The following is an 18,483-nucleotide window of genomic DNA, read 5'->3' as shown; positions in this document are numbered from 1 at the left end:
ATCCTCCCAGACCGGGGCGCGAACCCGGTTCCCCTGCATCGGCAGGCGGACGCGCAACCACTGCGCCACCAGGGAAGCCCCTCCTCCCCTTCTTAATCAATACCCGTATAATTGATCAGGTAGGCCATATGGCCCCTCTGATGCCCACATTAAGACAAGTAGGACACCAGCCAGGTCATTGCTCAAGCTGGCATTCTTCATAACTAAGACAAGAAAACCTAACTCTTTGTCTTCCTCAGAAAAAGCCCACTCCATCCGCTCTTGGGTATAATTCAGTACGAATTCATATAATGTCTAGCTAAAAAGGAGTACAGCCACATTTAGAAAAAATATTGCCTAAAAGTGAATTGTATGCCAGTAAGTTTCCCCCCGCAGAATCCAGAGTGAAATGTGATAGTAAAAATCTAATGTGATAGTAAAACTCTGACTGAAGAAGAGTGAGCACACAGTGTAGACTGAGATTTTACACACACTCTGAGAGAGAGCCGCTGGTCACTGGAGAGCAGGTAGACTCTCCTACTCTAGGACCGAGTGTCAGAGAGGAAGAGTTAGGAGACTGGGGGATTCTCTCAGCTATGAGCTCTAAAATGATGGAGGCGGGGGAGGACTTAGAAATGCAAGGCCAAGTATAAGGAAAGATGGAAGATCTATCTTCTGGCATCAGAATTTATAGACGGAACCGCTCCCACACTGCAACCCTCTTTTAATAAGAGACGATAACAAGCTAAACAGCATGTCATAGCTGAGATTTCTGGAAAGTCAGCCATTCTCAGCATCATGGAATCTGTGAATCGGGAGCCATCAGGAAGCGAAACAAGTAGCAGTTTGAACATAGAATTATTATTTTATTTAGAACAGAAAGGGAAAATTTACTAAATATATTTACTAAACATAGGCTACACATATGACCTATTGGCCAGGAGATTTATGCTTCCCTGCGTGATGTGTTCTCTTAACTCCAGCCCCCAACCCCCAAGCAGGAGTAGTGGAGGAAGCAAGAAGCACCGCGGCAGGGTGAGCCCTGGAAATGACATCGTGCACCAGCAGACGTCCTGCAGAAGGTTTCCAAGCATAAGCGAGCCCCCTGAACTGCCTGGGCAGCCCACCCACTACCGAAACAAGACGGAAGTGCCTCTGGGAAGGAGATGACAGATACTCCTTTTGTCCTCCTGTCTTCCGTCACTCAAAGCAATTAAAAAGTAAAACAAAAGCACCTAAAAAGAGGCCAACAACAGCAATCAATTCTCCCAGTTTATAATCAAACAGGATTTCAGCAACCAACGGTGTTAAAAAAAAATTTCTACCATATGCCCCACAGTGTTACTCTACTAAATGAATTCTTTCATCATCAAGAGAGTTTATACATTCTCTTGACGATGAACGAATTTATTTCCTAGAACAAAACTCTGGAAAAAGTCATGTTAAGAATCATGCTGGCATAAGTCAGGTGTATCTAAGGGCCTGGCCTTCTGACCTAAATTTTATCATTCAGTTGCGACTGGAAAATATTCCAAACCACCCCCTAAAACTACACACAGTTAACAAAGAAACATGTCATTTCAAGATTAAAATAGAAAATTCCTTTTATGATTTTGAGATTGTGCACATGGGATGGGATAGGATGGGATCTCGTGGGATGGGGGAGGGAGTTGGCAGGAAAGGGCGGCCACAGGCAGTAGCTCACTTATGACTCAACATGTGTTAGGGTCTAAAGAGATCCTACCCAGATCTTTATGATTTTGAACTCAGATAAATGAGGCTACCTGTTGGCAAGAAGCAGCAATGCTGAAAGTAGAGAAAGAGGCCTGAATTCATTTCCTGTTGCTTCTGTAACAAATAACCACAAAATTAGTGGCTTAATGCAACATAACTTATTTTCCAGTTCTGGAGGTCAAAAATTCAAAATGGCCACAGCTGGACTGAAATCCAGGTGTTGGCAGGATTGTGTTCCTGACAGAGGTTCTAGAGGAGAATCCACTCCGATGTTTCTCCATCTTCTAGAGGCTGTCTGTGTTCCGTGGCTCTTCCAGACAGCACTTGTATCACTCCTACCTCTGCCTCTGTCCTCACATCTCCATCCCGCCAGCCTCCCTCTTTCACTTATGATGCCCCTCCTGATTACAACAGCCCTACCTGACTTACCCAGGATAAATTCCCACATCAAAATCCTTAACTTCATCGTATTTGCAAAGTCCCTTTTGCCACGTTAGCTAACATATTGACAGGTTCTGAGGATTCGAATTTGGACATCTTTGGGGGCCATTATGCTTCCTAACATAGGGCCGTGGTATCGAGTATTGTTTTTAAAAGTTAAGTGTTAGAAGACTCACGATCGGTTGTCCTGCTTTATAATTGTTCACCTCTTTCATAGACACCCATCATTTTATTTCTGTGCCCTAAATCTAGTTTATTATCATAATAACAATAGGTAACATTTATTGTTTTCTAAGTACCAGGTACTGTGCTAAGGAACTCTCATTTTCATATTTACTGCTCACAACAACCCAGTGAGATAAGTGCCATTATCATCCCCATTTCATGGATGATAAAATTGAGGCTTAGAGAGGTTAAGTAATTTGTCTAAGATTAAACAGCTGAAATTCAAGGCAAGGTCTGTCTGGCTCCTCACCCATAAGAAACAGCTCAACTAGATTGAGGCTTGTAACAGAAAGGTGTATTTTTTTTTTCTGTAAGCTTTATTTATTTATTTTATTTATTTATGGCAGCATTGGGTCTCTGTTGCTGCATGCGGGCTTTCTCTAGGTGCAGCGAGCGGGGGCTACTCTTTGTTGCGGTATGCGGGCTTCGCGTTGCAGTGGCTTCTCTTATTGTGGAGCACGGGCTATAGGCGTGCAGGCTTTTGTAGTTGTGGCACGCGGTCTCAGTAGTTGTGGCTTGCGGGCTCTAGAGCGCAGGCTCAATAGTTATGGCGCACGGGCTTAGTTGCTCCGCGGCATGTGGGATCTTCCCCGACCGGGGCTCGAACCCGTGTCCCCGGCACTGGCAGGCGGATTCTTAACCACTGCGCCACCAGGGAAGTCCGAAAGGTGTATTTCTTTCTCATGCTCCATACCCATTACAGGTCTGTCTTGGGTCTGCTGCATCTTCACATCTTCATTATTCTGAGACCCAAGATGAAAAAGCTGTCCGATCTGGGATATTGCCCTGCCCAGATATTGCCCTTGGTTAGAAGAGAGGAAAGAGAGAGATGGTAGGACCTCCCATAGGCTTTTAGAGTGTTATCTTGAGGTGACATAATCACTTCTGCTCACATTTCATTGGCTAAAGCAAATCAGTGGCTCAGCCGAACATCCATGTAACCAGGAGGTTTAATCTATTGCCAAGTAGCGCGGCAAATATTTGGAAAGAATTATACAATCTATAACAGCTTTAAGTATGGTGCTGTCCCACTCACTGAAGATGAGAGGAAAAGTAATAGTTTATCCACAGTCAAGATGATGTGGGACCTCCCTCGATGGCACAGCGCTGGTCTCTCAGCCAGCTGGACTGCTGGGTCTATGTGAGAAGTCACCTGTATGGAGGGAAATTCTCAGATACTGAAATTTTCCTTCATCCATGAGCCCAAAGTGCCTAATGCTCCACCATTAGAGAGAGAGTTGTGCCACCTGAGGATAGCTGTGTGGTAATTAGGAGTTATGAACTGTTCTCCAAGGGAACTTTCTCCCAACTGGTGGAATCTAGATGGATGCAGGCCTCCCTCAAAGTATCAGGTGAGAAAGAGTGTGGGTCTCCAAAGGTCCTCTCTAGTCCAAAGACTTCCTGGGATTCTAATCCAGGAGGAGAAGAATACTCTTCTCTGAGGACAGTTCTTAGGACCCAAGGATTAGGAGTGATGGTTGCTTCTTGTGCAGTGGCCCTCAAACTGTGCTCCAAGGAGCCCTTGAGGTTCTATAAAATTGTCTCAGAAATGGCCAGACAGAGGGACACACACCCAGACACGTCCTTGCCCTCATTCCTGGGGCTTGCCACACAGACTAGGGCTAGGATAAAAAATGTGGCTTTCATAACGAGACTAGAGGTGGATGGAGAGAGAGAAGAGTTCCTTTTGATACAACAATTCACCGAAAATCTGCGAAGCGAGGCTCCATCTCAGTAGTCTGGAAGATTCGTCTGCCCAGTATTTGTTTCACCCCAGGTTATAAATGTTCTGCCCCACCCCTACTCCGCGTGGCCCATTCAGAGAGGCTGGGACTGAACGGCTGACCATCCCTGCGGGAAGCTCAGGAGAAGAGGCTGATAGCGGGGAGGATGCCGTGGAGGACATTAAGGACACAGGGCCAGGGGAGGAGCAAGGAAGGGAGTGTCAAAGGGGAAGGTTTGTTCCCCGTGCCGCTGAGGGGGGTGGCCCTGAGGCTGAGCCCACGGCTCTCAAGGCACCGAAGGGTGCATGCTGGATGGTGTACCTCGATGCCCCGCCTCCCTCGGAACTCCGTGGGGTCCAGCACGCCCGGGGATGGCTGTCCGTGAGGCCACTTGGCAAAACGCTCTTGGGATCGCTTCATCTCATGGTGGTACTGAGCGCACACACAGAGAAAAGGCTTCCACTTAAGATTTAGTTTGAATTTTTAAAACAAAAGCTTAAAAACCCCACAATTTAATGCAGTCTTCTCACTTCATGGGAAGGGAAATAGGAACTCAGATTAAAAGGCTTGTCCAAGGTCAGGAGAGAACCAGCAGAAAGTCAGAACCACAACCAGGATTTTTGGCCCCCAATTCAGTGTTGCTTCCAGGCAGCCCTAAATTCCTCAAATCCTGGGCGCGCATCTTTGATGCTCCCAGCCCTGTCACGTAGGGGCGATGACCATTTGCTTTAACTGGGTAACCTCACTTCCAACCCACTGATGGAGGAGAATGAGTGATTTGGATTTTGCAGCAAAGCCCCTGCTTCAAAAGGAACCAAACCTTATTCTTGTAGTGTTACTAGGTTCCTCTAAAAGCCACGGTATGGGAGTGTGAGCTTCTGGCTCCCCCTGGGTCCCCACTGCCCCCCACATCCCTTCCCTCGGCCTTCTCACGCTCCACGGAAACGCCACCCTGACTTGTCGGGATGCTGCAGCCTGCGAGCTGGCTGCCAGTTGGAGTTTTTGCAAGTTTGCCACGTTGCAGTGACAGGACTGTGTCGAGGCCCAGATGCTTCGGCGTAAATAAATAGCACATCTGGGACCTGGAAGGGGTCGAGCTTCATATGATAGAAAAAACTGGGGTGGAAACAGAGCCAAGTGATACACAGCTGGAAACCGTTAAGTTAGGAGCGAGGTAGGGGAGCAGCTGAAGTAGAGTGAGGAAGAAAGAAATGGAAAGGGGGGGGAGAAAGATCAAACCAGCGATGACCGTTGTCTGAAGGCTCTGAATTATAATGGCTGAGAAACAGACCTGCGGTTTACACACAGCTGAATTAAGAGCCTTCCTACAAAATGAGAGTTTATAATCATTGACCTCAAAGCAGAGAGGCCAAGCGGGGGAACTTGACTCCTGGATGTCTGGCTGCCTTGGATGTGCCGGTTTGGTCACCTCCTAGCTATTTGCATCTATAAATGGCCTCGTGGTGAGCAGGGTGAAGGAGTTCAGACCTGCATCGATGAGCACCCCAGGGCTCCCTTCCCAGGGTCGTCGGCATTTGGAGAGCTCACTGAGTTCCCAGACTCCAGGGCAGCCTCAGCTGAACATGCCTGTCGCGAACGCGCAGAGGATTAAAGCGGAGGCTGGCGTGGGGGTGGAGGGACATTGACATCACTGTCTCCCAGCCCAGAGGGCCCAGCAGATGAGTCAGCGAGATGAATCAGCGATGGCTGCAGAGGGGGCTGCACACCCACAGCCCCACCAGAGACTAAAGGCTACCATGGTATCACCAAGCAGAGGAGAGGAGGTTTGAGTGCGGGGAAAATTAGGACACAAAGAAGAGACAGGAACACAATCCGTTCCTCTCTTAATGGAAATCAAATGCATGGATTACCTTCTTCATGATAGCTTGATTTAATCTCCTGGATTTAAAATACCCCAAATGAAGCCATCGTCAAGAGATGCCAGAATGCAGGCTTTCTAAGCAAAGCACAGTATCGCAGGGCAAAGCTTTTCTAGATCCTTCCAGCCCCTCCCACTTCATCCTTGTCTGGTAGCAGGTGATAGCAGGTAAACCCCACCATCCTAGAGAGGATCCAAGGCTCCTTCCAACTTACTTGGTGCTGAACATTGATGGCCATCAGTCAGTTCTAAAGTAAGAGAAAAGAAGCCTGCACAGCACTGGCAGTATCCCATGCCTCAAAATAAAAATAGGATTGTATTTAGAAAAATCTTAATTTTGTGGTATTCCAAGAAACAGAAACTGCATAGAGGGAAGTAAGCCAGAATTCTTTCTATAGCCTGGTAATTAATTTGCAGCTTAAAATCTCCTCCAAGAGACTCCAAACCAAAGTACTATTTTGGGGAAGGAGACGAATTCGGGAGTTGATGGAAGGCATGTTTCCTAAAGCATCTCATAATTCAAAGTCCACCCAATTCAAAAGCAATTCTGACCAGGGATAGATCGTTTGGAGGACTCGGGGGCGTGAGTGCCATTTACCAGCTGAAATGGCACGGCCATGTGGCAACAGCAGAAACACTATTTACAATTTGTCCTGCTGCTGGTTTGAAATTCTATCATTCTTGGCTCATTTTTTGGTTTAGTTTGGCAGCCCTCCAGATTTTCCTCCATCCTGTTCCCCCCACGAAGTCAATCTGTATGGACTACAGCAATGAGTCTCCTTGCCCTCTGGCTTCCAGGCAGGTCCCACCAGTGGGCGGCACCCACTGAAATCAGGGTGATGGAGGAGAGAGGTTAGGGTGTCTACTCCCAGAACCCTCTGCCAGGCCACAGAAGTTCAACCGTGTCCCTTTACCAAAGCCCCCAGCTCCTGTCAGGTGACCCTCTCCACCCAGCTACCCCCAGAAGGGGTTCAGTAATTGCTTATTCCCCTCGTGCCTTCAGTTCGGGAGGGAAGATTTGTACTGTTCCTTGCAGTTTCCCTACACCCTGCCCACGCCTTTGTCAATAGCTCTTTGATCCAGTTTAAGTGTGCCATCTATTTGCTGCTGGGACCATGGCAAATCAAGGGGATTTGTATTATCTCAAATGTTGTACCTAAAGGGAGGCTTTGTTATTATTTTCATATTACATGATTTCAAATTTGCTTGGTTCAAACTTGCATGAAAAAGCAATAAATTTCAAAAGATCCACGGGCCCATCTGCATCAGTAACAGTGTTGAAAATCGAAGTTTATGACAACCTGCCTTAGATTTCCCTCTGTAGCTTAACCTATTATCCTTTATGATTTGGGGGACCTTCCTCTTTTGCTTTACTTTTAGCTTAAATGGTAGACATTAGGTCATCCAACAATTCCTTCTGACCTAGCTTCATGAATTTCTAGGCAAGAAGACGAAAAGACTTTACCGGCAACGCATTAAGGCAATCACCTCTCTGCCTTTCCAGTCATTGGAATTCCATTCCCAGGCAACGATAATCTCTGAAACATTCAGGAACACACGTGTGACATCTCTTCTTCCACTGCAGCAATGCATGAGGGTGGATTTTTATTTGGCTTCATTCTTTCATAATTTCAGCCCCTTTTGTTGGGTCACTGATTCAGTGGTAGACAGTTCGGCTTCCACTGCAGCTCAGAGAAGCCAAAGCAGACAGTTTGGCTGCGGGGAAAATGGGTGTCTGTCACCAAGAACCGTGACACATCTGCTGATTTATGGACACGACCCATCGTTTCATTTGCCACCTCCATCTGGAACTCCCCATCCATCCATTCATTCTTACTCATTGGTGCCATTTCCACTTCATCACTTTCAAGGAAACGCTTTCCTTGAAAAGCATTGTGGGAAAGGGCAGTCAACCATTTCCTGAGATTCATGTCCGAGGAATATGGATTTAAATGAAAAGGCAGGGCTGGACAGTGCCCGCCCTTGTAACGGGCAGACCATGTAGTATGCACACTGACAGCACTGACTTTAGGATCAGATCTGAATTTGAATCCTAGTTTCACCTCCTATTAGCTAAGTAACATGGGTTAGTTGCTTAACCTTTCCAATTCTTACTTTTTTTCTCTGTTAACTGTGGATATTATTAATACTTACTTCAATGGCTGTTGTGGAAATTAAATGAAAGAGTATCAGTAAAGCTCTTAGCACATTGGGTGGCACAGGGACACTCACTAAATGAGGGTTTTCATCCGGGAGCCCCTTGCTGGTTTTCTCTTGCTCCGTGAACCCCTTCAAATTCAACACACACTCCCCCTTCCACTGCCTGACTACTAACACGTAGAAACAGAATTTCTCCCCTTGTTGGTATGTCTAGATTTGCGAATCACAGGGGTTAGTTACATCTTCCTGTCCCACAAAGATCTCAGACGTATAAACCCACCATTACGGAAAAGGGCAGGGTCATGGGCACACAAGGTTTTGCCCTTTTCAAAGCATCGCTTTTGGGGGTGGGTGGGTGTGAAAGGTTAGGCTGAGCTGGGCTTCTCTGATGCCTCTCTGAATGATGGAAAGCCAGAAAAACACCATTCAACCCATAAAACTATCTAGCTCCTAACCCTTCCTACCTACCCATAACTCCTCTATTGGAATCATGTTTATTATTTACCCCTTGTCTTCCCAAAAGCCATGATATTTAAATTTAATTCTTTAGATGAATGGATATCATTGAAGAATTTTAAGCCAAGAGTGTTTAGACTTAGATCTTCCAAGAGCATTCTGGGAGCCGCATAAAGGATGGGGAGGAGGGGGCATAACCAGCTCAGTGCTTCGGGAATGTTTCATTGTGTCTGATCGCCTGGTGATCTTGTGAAAATGCAAATTCTTATTTTCAGGAGGCCTGGGGGTGGAGCCGAGATTCTGCCGTTCTAATCAGTGCTGCTGGTCCATGGCCGTACTTTGAGTACCAAGAAGCCAGACCGTTTAGTCCAACCTCTGATAGTCTAAGTTTGATAAAGGATAGTGCCCATACAGTGTACAGAGCTGTATCTTGCTCTGTACAGCTCCTAGCATTGGGTGCAGTATAATTATTGTGTTTAATAACTGCTTTCTGACAATGCTGATGTTGATCGATGACAATGAAAAATAAAACGAAATTGAATTATTGAAAATGTGTCCCAGAGATTTCCAAATGCTGGGTTTTTGTTGGAGAGTGAAGGAAAACAACCCAAGGTTTACCAATCTTAGTTTAGGTTTTGCTTTCCACCAATTTCAGGCTGTCCCTAAGGGACCACCAAATCAATTTTTTTTCAGATGAATGTTTTTCGTTTAATGAAACAATGGGTCTTTTAGTTTGATGAAATGAAAAAATACCTCTCACCGTGGTTCTATAATATTGGGTTGACTAAAAAGTTTGTCCGGGTTTTTCCGTAAGATGTTATGGAAAAACCCGAACAAACTTCCTGGCCAACCCAGTAATATTAACAGATCGATCCGATGCCCCTTGTAAAGAAGGACTGAGTGTCAGAATGGTAAAAATCCTTTTTGTCAGTCACCTCTTCTCTCCCTGGTCTGTAGTGAAAACAAAGCCACTGGGACTGCATTCCCCGTCCTGTCACTCACACATCTCCACGTCACTCAAACCACAAGCAGTTTGCTCATCCAGGCAAAGAATGACTGCCCTGCCTCTTGGAGGAGACCTGCATTCTCATAGATCAGAGGTCCTCAGTGAGGTTCCTGGACCAGCAGCATCAATATCACCTAGGGATGCGGTAGAAATGCAGATTCTCAGGCAAAACCCCAGACCTCCTCAGATTCTGGGGGTGACCCAGTGATCTGTGTTTCAGCAAGCCCTTCAGGTGATCAAGTTGAGAACCGCTGTCCTGCGTTTGGGTTTTCAGGTGAAGGAACTTCAGCTGAGTGACCCTCCTGATTCTTTTCCCTGCCTTTTGGAGAGGCTCTGCATCTCATTGGTGAGTCTAGGAGAAGGAGTTGAGTGTTTGGGGGTCAGCCACTGCTGGAATCTCTGATTCTGATCTTCCTTCCCACAGAGGAGGCACTCTGCCAGCGGGCAGGAACTGGGGGTGCAGAATCTTCTCATTCTTCCTACCCATAAACAATGACTGTGATGGCCTTTGAGGCTGAACTTGATCTGACCTTGCAAGAGGCCTTCATGCCTGAGCAGGCCTGGCTGTGACATAAATTTCATTCTAGGAAAAATAGAACGTTTGAGACCTAGTTAAAACTAATCCTACAATTGGCTGTAGCATATGTGCTTTTTATGCATTGGATTTGGGAAATGTTTTTCTACTTGGATTATGTCTCTTCAACATTTCTAGAGGCCAGGTGTTTAAATTACAAAGGCAGCTAAGTTCTTCCTGGCTGCAGAGCGCCAGTGTGAGTTTCATGCCAGACCTTAATCTAGATCAACCACTCAATGTTCTGTTCCTTTCTGCATGGTTCGGAACTGCATTCAGGGTCAGGGAAGAGAAGTGTGGAAGTAGGGGGATGATCCACAGACTCGAGTCACCCCCAACCATCAGACCCCAAGTTTATCCTGAATTTGTTCATTATGTAAATTCTGGCCCTAGCTTTACATCCCAGGGGCACTAACACTCCCCAAAGATGGTAGATTTCACTAATGAATACATCAAAGAAGGAACAGGAGCCACTGTTTTTATAAAGAATATCCCATCTTCTTGGGAAAACAAAACTACCCCTCCCCCTAAAAAAGCTCAGTGAAATTATTACCAGCCCCAGAGCTAAGAAGGCAATTTAGGAGGCCTGAGCCTGAAACAGCGTATCTGGAAGCAGGTTTGCTCAGAAACTCAGGGAGGAGCTGGACTGGCTGTCAAAATGCATTTCTGCCTTATTATCTCAATAGGAGCAGAGAGAGAATGAAAGACAAAGAAAAGCAGATGGGCTGATGAAACAGGAGGAAGAGAAAGATTTCCTTAGAAGGTCTGGGCTTTTAGCGACAAGGTAGATGGATATAAAGGGGATCAGGGAACATACCCAGCTCCAGCTGCTCATAAAGAGAAGATTAGGAAGAAAAGTGATGAAATCTAACAGAGCCAGCCAGAACGACCCCTCCCCCATCCCCACCTGCAAAGGGATCCCAAGTTAAGGAAACCGTTGGGAGAGGCATGCGCTTACAGCTACAGGAAGGGAGTCCATAATGGGAGCACTCAGAGAAGCCACGTGCAGGGGACTGCGGCAGCAGTGGTTACAGAAATCTTAGATTTGAGAAGGGAGGATCCATCTAAAACATTCAGAAGAAATACTGGGTTCATTTCACGGTGGAACTGTTATCATAAGTGAAGATGCAGATAATACCTATGACCTGAAAGAAATGCCCAAGAAATCCATGGAATTCACACCAAGAAAAGCACAGTGAAAAATGAGACCTTTTAAAAAGAAGGCAAGCAAGACAAAAGCAGATCAGGTGCAGACCTCAGGTTACATATTGGTTTAATGGAACTACACCCCTTAGGTTGGATTATCCCATTCATGAGATGAAGATGGAAAACCTCTTTGTGAACAATGGATGCTGGAAAGATCCAGAAATGAGGTAGCCTCAAGAGAAAAATCTAGAAATAGAAATAGAAAAACAACCCTAAAGTTTCTAAATTTTAATTGGCTTCATGGGAGAGAAATAGACCTTGAAATAGGCTTGGTGACTGGGGCTGTCACTGCTGTAAATTTCTAAACTTGGCAAGAAAGGAACGTGCAGTCTCTAATGAAGGCAGTGACAGTTTCATGTGGATTTCCCTTCCACCCACCCCAAGGATGTTAAAGAGTGCCATAAGTAACCTCTTTATGAAAGTTGCCTCCCAACCGAGTTTAAGTTCATAGGTTCATAGTTTAAGTTCATAGATGATGGAAAAGTGCCCTGGATAAACTGGATGGCATTCTGAAAAAGGTGAAACCGAAAGTTTTCCTGTCTATCCTCTTTCTCACAGCCTTTATTATGATCTTCAGGATGCTAAATATAGAGTGATGGAGATAGAATTTGGCCAGGCAGGGATACCTGTGCTAGAAGATGGACATTTGATTCTGTTCCTCTAGAAGATGCTAATTTTCTCTAGAAGAAAGTAACTGATCATTTTAGGTGTCTTATTAAGTCTTTAGAATTATTAAACTAAGAGACTTTGGGTTGGATTAATTCACTTCAGAGACATCAAAGGAATCACACATCTTTCACTTGAAGGAACCCCACCTACAAGAACCCCTGAGAATCTTTCTGGCCCAGGCTGAGCCAAACATACCTGAACAGCACTGCTCCAGCCGTTGTACCAAAGATGCCCCAGCAAACTTTCAAAGCATATTTTGTCTTATGCTTTCCTGCTTTCCAACTCTCCTCCCCATTCTCCTGTTTCTGGCCACTTTCTACTGGTTCCTGGCTCCCCAGGGCTCCCCCCAATGCAGTACCTCCTCCCTGTTTCCCCCCCTTCCTCTTTGCCTCCCTCTGTGACAGCAGGCACAGATCTGTACTGTCCAATATGGTAACCACATGTGGCTACTAGACACTTGAAGTGTGGCTCCTCTGAATTGAGATTTGTGATAAGATTAAAATACACGCTGGATTTTGAAGACAGCATGAAAAAATATATAAAATATGTCACTAATTATTTTGATTATATATCAAAATAATATTTTTGATGTATTAGTTAGATATAATATATTCAAATTAATTTCATCTGTTTCCTCTACCTTTTTCAATGTGGCTACTAGAAATTTTTTTTAAATTTATTTATTTTTGGCTGCGTTGGGTCTTCATTGCTGCGCGTGGGCTTTCTCTAGTTGTGGCGAGCGGGGGCTACTCTGCGTGTGGTGCGCGGGCTTCTCATTGCGGTGGCTTCTCTTGTTGCGGAGCACAGTCTCTAGGCGCGCGGGCTTCAGTAGTTATGGCCCGTGGGCTCAGTAGTTGTGGTTCACGGGCTCTAGAGAGCAGGCTCAGTAGTTGTGGCACACTGGCTTAGGTGCTCCAAGGCATGTGGGATCTTCCCGGCCCAGGGCTCGAACCCGTTTCCCCTGCATTGGCAGGGGATTCTTAACCACTGTGCCACCAGGGAAGCCCTAGAAATGTTTTAATTACTTATGTGGCTCACGTATTTCTAATACAGGTCTAGTGCCCTGGGCCCTGAGAATCTCACTGCACCTTGTCTTACCCCTGATCTTCTAAAGTACCCAAACCAATCTAACTTTTCTTCTTCTGGATAAGCACAGATTTCGGTGTTCTTAGTTGGAGAATTATTTTATAAATGCACCATAGGGTGCTAAGGGTTGACTATGGCCTAGCATAGTCATACGTTGGGGCTCTCACATGTATTTATTGAACACCTACCATGTGTATAGATTGTACTTGAACCAAGCCGGCATACTAAGGAAGCATCAACAGCTTCTATCAACAGCCATCCAACAGCTAACAGTCTAGTTGGGTATCACCATTTGATGACAGTAATCTGAAATATTGACATATCTTCCCCTAAAGGAATGAATCAGATAGGAATTCTATGCACCGTGGTAGAATAATGGAAACTACTTGTATTATGGTTATAGAGGAAGTTTCATGGAGCCATTCAATTCATACCACATATGTCTGCATACTTCCAGCCCACTGCACTGTCAAGCAGTTGGAGAATTTTTTTTCTTTTTGTCCCTGACAAGAGTTACAGACTCTGTGTTTCTCTGGTGTAAACAGCATCCTGAAGAAAGGTAAGTGACTTGAGCCAAGTCAGAAAAATAAAAACAAAATGTCAAAATACTTTCTACTTTGTCTCTTCTGTTTGAAGACACAGGAGTCTGGGGGCTGTGCCTTGACTGGTCTACCCTGCAACCTCTTCTCCATTCCTACTCACAGAAAAAATCAGGCCAAAACCAATTAAATAGGAGCCCCACTCAGAGAGGAAATGATTCTTGCTTCTCTTTTTTCGTTTCGTGGAGGAAGCCAATCATGTCAGTTCAGGAGGCCAAGGATAATTTCATTTATAAATCATACATTTTGACTACATGGATTTTAACACAAATTAGGGGTGGGATTTAGTTTCAATTCTCTTTCCTTTGAATTTGATTATTTTAAAAGAGGAATGTTTTCCTTGAAGCAGTTAGTATTTGCAGGCTAAACATTTGCTGCTCACAGCTGTTTACAGGGTTGCCTTTGGATATAAATGTTCCTAATAGATCACAGTTTGGGGCTTAAAATGTCCATGTTTATCCCAAAATGTTTATTTTCTTTCTCATTCTACAGACACTATAGTCAATTTCTTTTCCAACCCTTTTTTATCTCAAAGAAAACAAGTTTTATCATTTGAAAGTATATCTTATGCCATAAAACCAGGTCAATATTAAGAGAAGAGTGTAATCACATAGATCAGTATCAGACACAAAATGCCTGATTTAGAGTGGAAAAAGATGAGATCTTATCAACCACAGTAATTAATTACAAAGAACAGAGAAAGCAGAGCCCACGCTTTAGCGTGGAGATCTTATTTAGTGGGTTCTGTGCACTGGGACAGGGTTCCCTCCATCCAGGAGCAGAAAGAACTCTACTCTCTCCACCTTAAGGTGCCATAGTTAAGTTTGAGTCCCAGGTTCTGATTATAATCAATCATTGATTTATTTTCCATGTCATGACAGACGTTCCCAGCCCTGAACACACCCCTGCTTTCTCATGTCTCCTTGTTTTTATGGTCCACACTCTGCTCTCTGCCTAGTACGCTTCTCCTCAACACTGCTTCCATCCTCCCCCATTTCCTGACTTAGACATGCCGGCCACCCCACATGTCCTCCCATCTCCCAACGCAAGCAGAACCTCCTCTGAGGAGCCCTCCCTGATGCACCTTCCAACCACCCACACCCTGGCCCTCAGGCAGAGGGAAGTGCCCCATCATCAGATCCCACTGTAGAACTTCTCACTGGTTTGGTTATTATTTGCCTCTAGGTCTGTCTCCTCTCTGGTAAACTCATGAGGTGAGGAGCTGGATCTTGTTTAACGTGTTATCAATAGGGCCTGGCGCAGCACCTGGAACCAGCCCTGCTCAGCCAATATTTTTTGAATGAATAAAGTCAGCATTTAATTCATCCTTTCTTATGTGCTCAGGACTGTGATAATACCAAGGGCAATTCAAGAAAGCAGTCAGACAAAATCTGTTCCCTATGGAGTCCAGAATCACAAGAAGTTGTACCTAGCCAGCATCATGATGGAGCAGATGATGATTAAGTTCTAGAGTGGGAGAGATATTGCTGCAGGGTTGAGAGCAGGAAACCCACAGTGGCTGAGAATAACAGCCAAAGCACAATGTGAATATTCATTCATTCATCCAATAAATATTTATTGTGGGCCAGATGCTGATTTAAGGGTTGTGGATACATCAGAGAATGAAACAGAATTCCCTGCCCTCATGGAGCTTACTTTCTATTAAGGGGAGACAGACCAACAAGTTCAAATAACCCCCAAGAAGACACATGATAGTCCAATAAAGGGAACAGAGACACTGGTTTTGTTAATCTGCTTCTTTCTGCTACTTGTACTGTATGAGCTAACCGGTCTGTGCAGCTAACATAAAAAAATGGAAGACCCGGGACTTCCTTGGTGGCACAGTGGTTAAGACACTGCGCTCCCAATGCAGGGGGCCTGGGCTCCATCCCTGGTCAGGGAACTAGATCCCACATACATGCCGCACTTCAGAGTTCATATGCCACAACTAAGGAGCCCGTGAGCTGCAACTAAGGAGCCCACCTGCCTCAACTAAGACCTGGCACAACCAAATAAATAAATATTTTTTTTTAATGGAAGACCCATTTGCAAATGCCTTTGTGCTCACATTATTTGGAATTAGCCTTGCATCATTCACACTCCCAAACAGCTACTTCCCACTCCAACTCTCCTTCCCTTCTCCAGTGAGTTGCCCAGGTCAATTCACAGGCAGTAACGGGGTTTGGGCTACACAGTGGTCACTGGTCTTCATTTGCAGTTTCTGGGGGTCTGAAGCATTGAGGAATCAAGTAAGAAGAGGATGTGGTATGATGCTTGTGGCAGGCTTCTGTCTTCTTACTTCTTTTGACATATTTTTGAGCATCCTAGTGATTGCTGCTGAGCACACCAAGGTAAATAAATAAAACCACCCATTCATTCAACAGATATTTAATGAGCACCTACTAGAGTCCAGGCAACAAGTCTATCACTGGAGATTCAAAGGTGAGCAAAAGAGATGAGGGCCCCGCCCCAATGGTACTTGCAGTGTAGTCAGAGGGACAGGCATAAACAAGAAAATAAGTCCATTCATCACACAAATGACAGCTCACTGGCCCTTGAGCAGTGGTGCAATGAAAGCAATCTTCCCTGTGCTTTCATTGTACCATTTTCTCCTTCTGTTTCTCTGGTTTATGTCTCTTTGCCTGCTTTGTCCCACTCTTTCTTACTTTTTCCTCTTCTTTGTTTCTAAAGCTTGAGTGTCTCTAGAAACAGCCTTCCCATCCCATTCTACACATTGTACATCCACTCACAAGGTTTCAACAGCCCCTCTCTGCTGAGGGCCCTCAGATCTCTCCAGGTGAGGTCTCTCCTGGGAGCACTTGGCTTCAGTCCTACATATGAAACTGCTCACTAGAAATCCCCACTTGTTTGTCTTCAAAATTCGTAATGTAATACATTCAAGTTGAATTTATTATCCCCATGCTACCCCCAACCCATAACAGGCTTACCAGCTATTTCCCCCAGTCTCGGAACCAAATTGTTAATTTCCTATCTCAATGGCAAGAACCACTTTCCCCCTAGACACTCACCAGAAAGCCAAGGGTTGGCCTTTTCACCTCCCTCTGTCTTCCCCCCACATTCGATCAGGTTTCAAGTCCTATGGAGTCTGCTTCCCTAACATCTCCTAAACCTACCCCTCCTCTGCATCTCCTTCACTACCACCCTTTCCAGGTCTTGTAGGGATTGTCCTACATGCTCTCCATTTCATCCCAAACACCCTGACCTGCCTTTCTGTGGCCACCAGAGTCCTCTCTGTACAATGCAAATCTAAGCAAAATCTTCAATGGTCCCCAGGTTATTTTAGGATACATTTATAAGCTTCTTCTCATGGCACATAAGGTTTTGCATTTCTCTCCAGCCCCATCTCTTGCTATAGCCATGCTTAAGCACTTTGGTTCCCCAAATGTGCTACTCTCTGTCCCCGAAAGAGTGCCTTTTATACCTCTATCTGCCAGGAACATCCTTCACCCACTTCTTTGTCTGATTAAGTCTTACACGCTCTTCAAGACTCAGCTCAGAACTTCCTTCAGGAAGACTTTTGCATCAGCTTGCAGCCTCAACTAACAAAATATCAAACTAGATATTTAATATAGTATAATTTAGAGGTTATTATTCCCCTGCAATTTCAGAGCTAGTTAATTTAGCAGCTGAGCTCTAGGCTGCCTTTTCTTTGGCTTGGCTTTCCCCGTATGATCTCAAAATGTATACCTTGCCTCCAAACATCCAATCCACACAAAACCACACCCAAAGACAGAAAAAAATAAGAGCTTCCCCTTGGACATCTCTCTCTTTTTTATCAGAGAAGAAAATCTTTCCCAGCAGACTTCTCTTCTGGTCCCATTGAGTAGGTCCAGATCACTAGCTCACCCTAAACCAATCACTGGCAAAGGGAGAAGGATTACTATGGTTTATCTGTGACTGGTGGAGAAGCCCGTCTACTCTGAGTGCCTTCTGTCTCATAGAGAACAAAGTTCAGGTTCTGTTGACAGGAATGAATGAAGGAAGTGGTGGTGAATGAATGAAGGAAATGGTGGTGAATGAATGAAGGAAGTGGTGGTGAATGAATGAAGGAAATGGTGGTGAATGAATGAAGGAAATGGTGGTGAATGAATGAAGGAAATGGTAGTTAGGTAGGTTACTGACAGTTTTGGCCATGCTTCCTCTCCTAGAGTTCTTTGCTCACCACTCCCTCCCCAGAATGAATTAGGTTCTTGTCAAGTACTCTGTCATTGTGCTTTCCGAACTGTTTTGCAGTGTTGATTTAGTTGTCCGTCTCCTTATCCTGACCTCCATACAGTTTATTCATATTTGATTCCTCAACACCCAGCAAAGGCCCAGTGCGGTGCTCAATAAAAATTAATGTTTGAATGATGGCTTGATTTAATTAATTAATTAGTAAGATGTCCAGGACAATTTCCACATGGTTTCATTAATCCTAATAATTTGACCCGTCTGTATAGTGATAGAAAAAAAACACACAGACTGACATATGACCATACACTTCGTGCTGTTTGCTCCATGCAAGTTCTGTTGTTTTATTGCTTTTGTAGCTCAGCCCTGTGGTTGGTTACCTTCTGCCCCCTCTGCAGCAGCAACCAAATGACCACTTTCTTCATTAAACAGAGTCAGTGTCTCATGGCCCCCAAAAGGACCATGCTGGGGCTGAGCCTTTTTTTTTTTTTTTTTTTTTTTTTTTTTGCGGTAAGCGGGCCTCTCACCGCTGTGGCCTCTCCCGTTGCGGAGCACAG

At 45.0% G+C, this 18,483-nt stretch overlaps 1 long non-coding RNA gene across 3 annotated transcripts in view; it reads left to right on the top strand.

The window, feature by feature from the left end:
* Window positions 1-18,483, top strand: part of LOC114487878 (uncharacterized) — a 66,213-nt gene that overhangs the window by 8,992 nt on the left and 38,738 nt on the right. For 2 of the 3 annotated variants that reach the window (XR_003683394.1, XR_003683393.2), the window contains exon 2: window positions 9,879-9,950. This is a non-coding gene — a long non-coding RNA (uncharacterized lncRNA). Of the gene's footprint in view, window positions 1-9,878; window positions 9,951-10,028; window positions 10,154-18,483 lie in introns of those variants that run through there. The other variant, XR_003683395.1, reaches the window with a different exon arrangement.

The sequence above is a fragment of the Physeter macrocephalus genome, chromosome 15, assembly GCF_002837175.3.
Source record: "Physeter macrocephalus isolate SW-GA chromosome 15, ASM283717v5, whole genome shotgun sequence".
Classification (NCBI taxonomy): domain Eukaryota; kingdom Metazoa; phylum Chordata; class Mammalia; order Artiodactyla; family Physeteridae; genus Physeter; species Physeter macrocephalus.
The sequence above is the reverse complement of the archived record's forward strand: the minus strand, read 5'-3'. Positions and strand labels throughout refer to the sequence as shown.